Source organism: Equus asinus, chromosome 10 (assembly GCF_041296235.1).
Source record: "Equus asinus isolate D_3611 breed Donkey chromosome 10, EquAss-T2T_v2, whole genome shotgun sequence".
In the NCBI taxonomy this organism is placed as follows: Eukaryota; Metazoa; Chordata; class Mammalia; order Perissodactyla; family Equidae; genus Equus; species Equus asinus.
Window position 1 is genome coordinate 36,086,958 of NC_091799.1, and position 6,887 is coordinate 36,093,844.

Below are 6,887 nucleotides of genomic sequence, written 5' to 3' on the forward strand. Positions count from 1 at the left end.
GCACACTCTGCTTCGGGGGCCTGGGGTCCACAGATTCGGATCCCAGGTGCTGACCTACTCCACTCATCAGCCATGCTGTGGAGGCATCCCACACACAAAGTGGAGGAAGATGGGCACAGGTGTCAGCTCACAGCTAATCTTCCTCACGCACAAAAAAAGAGGAAGATTGGCAACAGATGTTATCTCAAGGCAAATCTTCCTCACAAAAAAACCAAAATATATACATACATATATAGAAGGATGGAAGAAATGAATAGAAGTGGCTTCATAAAAATCGAAAACTTTAGGAGGCAAAAACAATCAATCCAAACAAATAACCACAAAGAAGTTTAATTGACACACTGTGGGGAAGAACGTGGTATATAACACATACAAGAGATAAAATGTTATTACACCTACAAAGAACTCAGACAAATTTATTCAAAAGAAAAAAGGGCCAAGGATATTAACTGGCAATTCATACATTAAGAAATGCAATGGTGGGGCCAAGCGGTTAAGTTTGCGCACTCACTTTGGTGGCCCAGGGTTTCAGTGGTTCGGATCCTGGGTGTGGACATGGCACCGCTCGTCAAGCCACGCTGAGGTGGCACAACTAGAAGGACCTACAACAGCTAGAATATACAACTATGTACTGGGGGACTTTGAGGAGAGGAAGAAGGAAAAAAAACAAGAAGATTGGCAAAAGATGTTAGCTCAGGTACCAATGTTACAAAAAAAAAAAAGAAATGCAATGGTACTAAACATATAAAAGATATTAAAGTGCACCAAAGTAACCTAAGAAATGTAAATCAAAACAAGATAATTGCAGAGTGTAAATCAATTCAATTGTTTTGGAGGGCAGTTTAACAATACCAAAATTTTAACTGTGTCCATATTCTGACCCAGAAGTTTTACTCTTAAGAATTTATCCTAAGAAGATAATTTCCCAAATGGACAATGATATAAGTGAAGGATATTGATTAGGATATGTGTTTATAACAGAAAAAATATTTAACTAAATCTTTACCAAAAGGAAATTGGTTATATATCTTACGGTAAAACTATACAATGAAATTCTAAACGGCTATTAAATATGACGACCTAGTTGACTCAGAACTATGTACATTGCATAGTGTTGAGTGAGAAAAGTTGAGTAACATACGTTTTATGTAAGATTGTATGTAGATTGTGTGTGGATCTGCAAAGAGCTGTCTAGAAGCACATTCACCAAGATATTAATGGCATCCCTCTTGCATAATATGATTCAGCGTGGCTTTCCTTTCTTCTTTACCCATTTTGGTTGTGTTCACCTTTTTTGTATTGAGTACCTATGACTTTATAATTTAAAAATAATACAGAGATTTATATTTTGAAAACACAAACACTGAAAAACACTTTTAATGTTCCTCTTAACTCTTTTTTTTCTAAGCTAAGCCTTCCCATCTCTTTCAATATTTCCTCAGATGAAATGGACTGAAGTCCCTCCTTCTGTCTTCAGAAGGCCCTGCCCCTGGGGGACCTAGATCCTCCTTAAAGTACAGTAGCCAGAATGGAACACAGTGATGTGGATATTTTCTCTCCAGCCAGGGTGGAATGACGCTCACCTCCAGACATCGTGCAGCCAACGTTGTGATTAGCTTTGATGGCACCACACCTCGCTGATGATCTATCTACATTGAGCTCCCTGGTCGCCACTGCGTCCCCACCAAGTAGTAATGCTATTGCTTACTCGGGCCCTGATGCAGGACTTGGCATCATCTCTATGGACATTTCATCAGCCTGGACTGGGCTCATCTATTCAACCTGTGAAGAGCTGTAGAGAGCCTGAGTCATCCACTCAGCACCTTTGCTAGCCCCCTAGGCAACTGAGAACTCTGAAATGACCTGGTCGTTTTCTCCCAAGGTTATCCTAGTTCCTCCTTGTAGGACAAATGTAGGTGGATTCCTCTAGCTGCTTCCTCTATGCTCTGGTAGATGAAACGGTCTACTTTGCAAGTCAAAAGCATAGATTTTCTCTAATCCATTATGGGTAGAAATGTAAGTTGATACAGAGTTTCTGAAAGGCAACTGGAGGATGTTTATGTCAACATTAAATGCAGATAAACTTTGACACCAAAATTACACTTCTATATGTGTTTCTTTACGTACCGTCTTGTATAATTTGACTTTAAAGGTGACTTTCTAGAAGTATTATATATATATGTATATGTTACCATGAATTACAGCATTTATGATGGTGAAAACTTGGAAGCAAACTAAATGTTAAAATAATGACAGATCAGGTAAGCGATGTACGATAATCATTATACAACTAAATACAATGTAGACATTGAAAATGAGGATCTAGTACCGTAATTATCATCACAGATATTAACAACACAGTAAGTGGAAAAAGTATGATTAGTTCAACTTCTTTTTAAGAAAAAAGTATCTAGGAAAAGAGAAATGTTTGGAAGGACATGTTTCAAAATTGCCAGAGGTGATCTCTGAATGGCGAAAGTACAGGTGACTTTCACTCTCTTATTACGCTTTTCCATAGAGCCTAAATATTTTCTTCCTTAATGAGTATGCGTCATTTTTAAATAACTAGAAAATAAAGAATATTCATTTGGGGATTCTTAAAATATGTGCTTCCCTGCTTCTATTCGAATGAAGGTTTGTATCTGAGGCCCCATTCACTGTTATCTCCTACATCAATTTTTTCTGTGAAGGGCCTTAGGCTTTGTGGGCCAGATAGTCTTTATTACAACTACTTAACTCTGTGTTGTGGAGCAAAAGCAGTTATAGATGTTACATAAATACGTGTTTGGCTGTGTTCCATTAAACCTTTATTTACAAAACAGGCGTTGGGCTGGATTTGGCTGATGGGCAGCAGCTTGCCAACCCCTGTCCTACAACTATGTCAAGAACTCATTTCCCTTTTCCTCCCTGGTGTTTGCAATCCATTGCATATACCTGGTATCAGCTAGTTTTTGCTGTGAAACGAGTCATCCCCAAACTTGGCAGCTCAAAACAACCACCATTTATTTGCTGATGATTCTAAAGGTCAAAAGTTTAGGCTGAGACCAGCTGGGACAGCTCAGCTCTACTCCATCAGGGATCAAGTGGGCCCACTCTGTGGTCTGAGGCCGCTGGCCATCAAGAGCCTCATGAGTCTGGCTGGCTGGCAGCAGAGGTGATGGAAGTAACTGGGCCACGTGTCTCTCGTCATCCCGCAGGTTGCCTGGACTCATTCACATGGTGGCAGTCACAGTGTAACAGAGAGCGGCTCGAGAAGACTATCCCTAATCCGAAGAATTTTTCAAGCCTCAGACTGCATCACATTTGCTAGTATCTTACTGACCAAACAAGTCACATGGCCAAGTCCTGATTCCACAGTTGGAGATCCCTCCTCGTGATGAGAGAAAATGTGGTCACAGGCAAAGGGATATGCATACAGGGTGAGGAATATTTTGCGGCCATTTTTTGCAAGCTGACAAACTCCCTCAACTGTCTCGCTCTGGTCCTATCGCCTTCCAGCAGCTCTTCCAGGCATCCCACTCAGGTAAGTGGCTGTCCCACAGAGGCCTCCTCCACTTCTCCTTGAGGAAAGCCATTGCTATATCTTTGGGCCAAGAAACACAATCTGAATGCATCTTTTCCAGATCCAGGACCATAATTATTCTTCTCACCTGCAGTCAATTGTTACCCGTTCTGGAAAAGTGAGCTGAGCAGCTATTTATAAATGTGCTCCGAATATTTCTCCACTCTCTGAGTCCCCTCTTCAAGACTTGTATTTAAATCATTAGCCTGCATCACTTCCCATTCACTGAATTTTTCCCTGCTTTCCATGTGTTCATATTCAGGCCTTTGAAAAACGAAGATTATAAAACTGGGACAGTTCCCATGGTGACACGTTGGTCTCTTTGATCCTCTAGACTCTCACATGGCGAGCGAACCACCCAGACAGCTGAAGCTCATTATAATCCTCTCTGTGAAGAGGCATCACGCCTTCCTCATTCACCCTCCTTCTCCCAACAGCATATTCAGCGCTGCTGGCAACCTTTAAAAGAAAAGACTTTTAAATCTCGCCCCACAACCATCACTGATGGAGCTCTTGCGCGACAGCTGAGATATAGAGGAAAGAGCACTAAATATGGAGCCAGAAGGTCCAACTGGGTTCAAAGCCAGCTTCCACCACTGTTGGTGTGACCTGGGACAAGTAATTTTCATTTTTCTCGTGTGAAAGCACCTAGCATAATATAGAGAACAAACAGAGTGTTCAATGAATGTTTGCTCTTAATGTTTGCCCACAGTGGTGTGCAAAGCACTATGGGAAAGGGCCACAAAGGGTTCAGAGATCGCTAAGACCCACTGTGCCAGCAGGGAGCTCACAGTCTGGTGCTGAGTGAAAGCTCACAGCCTAAAGCTTCTATTTTTTTGATTCTCAATAAAAGGACAATGGAGGAAGAAAACACTTTTAAACATTTGTCAACATCTGAGCTGAATAAAGAGAAAATGCACAATAATGATAATGACCTTCAGACTCATTTTGTCATCCAGGTCATCCCCATCTTCAGCCCAAGTCCTGATTTGTTTCCTATGGGAGAAACTTGCCAGGATCAGCCCACGATGAGTGTGGCTTCCAGCGTCCCACCCTAGACAGACGATATCTCAAAAGGGTTTAGAAAGCTCAGTTCATCCAAGGAACAGAGAGAACCGGATCACGAGGTTAGAGAGTCACAAATGACGGAGTCACACAACAGTGAGTGCAAAGAGTAAAGGCGGCTATCTTTTTACAAGAAATAAGGGTGATTTCAAGTCATGGCCCTGGGCTGACGCCGCCTGAGCCACTGGGCCAGCGCTCCGACTCTGCTCCGCCGGTCCTCCCGTGGCCTCGGAGCCCCCGCCGGCCCAACCCGACCCTGATCGGCGGCCAGAGTGCCCTCCCCGTGTGCCGTGCAGCAGAGCTGGCCCCCCCGCACTGCAGGAAGAGAACCTGCTGGCTCCTGGGTAGAACTGCACTTCAGCAATAATGGGCATGGGAGCAGCGTTCCAGCCTCAGTTGCTATTTATTATGGTGAAATAGAAAAAATACTGCTGGATGCCCACCATGAGTCTGGACGGAGCCAAGAGTTCTCGCTGCGACAGCCCGCCTCGCTTGCAGACCCCACAGGATACAAACAGAGCCTCTGAAACAGACACCCGCAGCATTGGAGAGAAAAACCAGCTCTCAGTCTGAGAAAGATTATGTTGAGAGAAGGAAAGAAGTTTTGAAAGCATCTTGCAGAAAAACTCAGACTGGATATGGGATGGGTCAAGTCGGCCAGATAATATCCCCCGCAAGGAGCTCCTTTTCAGACGCCTGAAGCGCCAAACCACACTCAGTGTGAGAAAACATGCATGTTATGAAGAAAGGGGGCATTTTCTCAGCAGAATTTCTAAAAGTTTTCTTCTGTCTCTGTTGCTGTGTCATCTGCTGGCCACAGGGTTGGGGATATATATTGAAAGGCATCTGACAACCTCCACCAGTACCTTTTGATGAAGAGCTGGATTCTGGCTTTTTTCACGAAGCAGGATTTATATCGGAGGTGGCAACATAGCTAACTGAAGAGCCATCTCGGTCCTTGAGTGGCTGCGCCACTTGTGTTTATTTGTTCTGTAAATGCTGAGTTCCTAATTAGTAAAATGAAAGAATAGGCACTAAATCCATGATAATCTATAATCATACCTATGGGATCCATTAATAAGCGTGTCATATCGATTAATATCTATTGTAATAATTTGGTAGTAAATTTTCTTTTGATATTATAAATAGCTAAGTATAAATAATTTTAACACACTAGTCATGATGTATGTAATATTTTAACAAAAATTATCTGCAACCTTAATTCAGTTAGAACACTTTATATTTTGGAAGGATGAATTATGTTAATATTAAAAAGACTGCGTAAGGGGCCGGCCCAGTGGCTCAACAGTTAAGAGCACACGTTCTGATTCGGCGGCCCGGGGTTCACCAGTTCAGATCCTGGGTGCCAACATGGCACTGCTTGGCACACCATGCTGTAGCAGGCGTCCCACATATAAAGTAGAGGAAGATGGGCATGGATGTTAGTTCAGGGCCAGTCTTCCTCAGCAAAAAGAGGGAGATTGGCAACAGTTAGCTCAGGTCTAGTCTTCCTCAAAAAAAATTAAAAAAAAAAAAAAAAGACTGCATAAGGGGTTTACCCCAAATAAATATTGTGGCCTTATATTAAAAAAAAATAAAGATGATTTCATTTTGGCTTATATCACTTGGTTGTTTATTTTCATTCTTAAAAAATGAGAAGAGAAAGTTGAAAATAGTCAGTTTAAATTGGAGTTGATTACAAACTCAATCTGTTATTTCAGTGACCACGAGCAAATTAATTTAAACTCTCTGAACCTTAGAATAGTCATCTATCAAATGAGGGTAATTATCTGTATAATCTCTGATAACATATCAACATCTAGTAGAGAGCATCCAAAAATAAATAAGTAAATGACAAATATAATCTACACCATTTGGTCTTTGGTCCCCCCCAAAGTGGTCTTTAGGAGAGAGAGAGCAGTTTGCACCCAAGAAGTGCAGGAAGCTTTCTATGCAATAGCTCCCATCCTCAGCTCTATTTATCTTCAGTGTTACAGATCAGAACCTGAGACTCAGAGAAGTTAGGCAACTGGACCAAGATCACAGAGCTACTAAGCGGCGGGTGTTCCTGACTCGAAAACTAATACTCCTTCTAAGCCACCGTCCCAATAGCATTAACCATAGCCACAAACTAGAACAGCGTGGCCTTGGGACCCATCGCAAATGTTTATTCTGCAGAGACGCCTTGGATTTGAGCTTGGCTGGGGGTCCCCAGAGAAAGAGACCTTGCCTGGCTGGTGGAAAGGTCTGGGCTCCCCCC

General features: G+C 42.4%; 1 pseudogene; it reads left to right on the forward strand.

Annotated features, from left to right (window-relative positions):
• The first annotated feature begins 4,704 nt into the window (after positions 1 to 4,704).
• LOC106826873 (BCL2/adenovirus E1B 19 kDa protein-interacting protein 3-like) lies at positions 4,705 to 6,074 on the forward strand (annotated as a pseudogene).
• Positions 6,075 to 6,887: the final 813 nt, after the last annotated feature.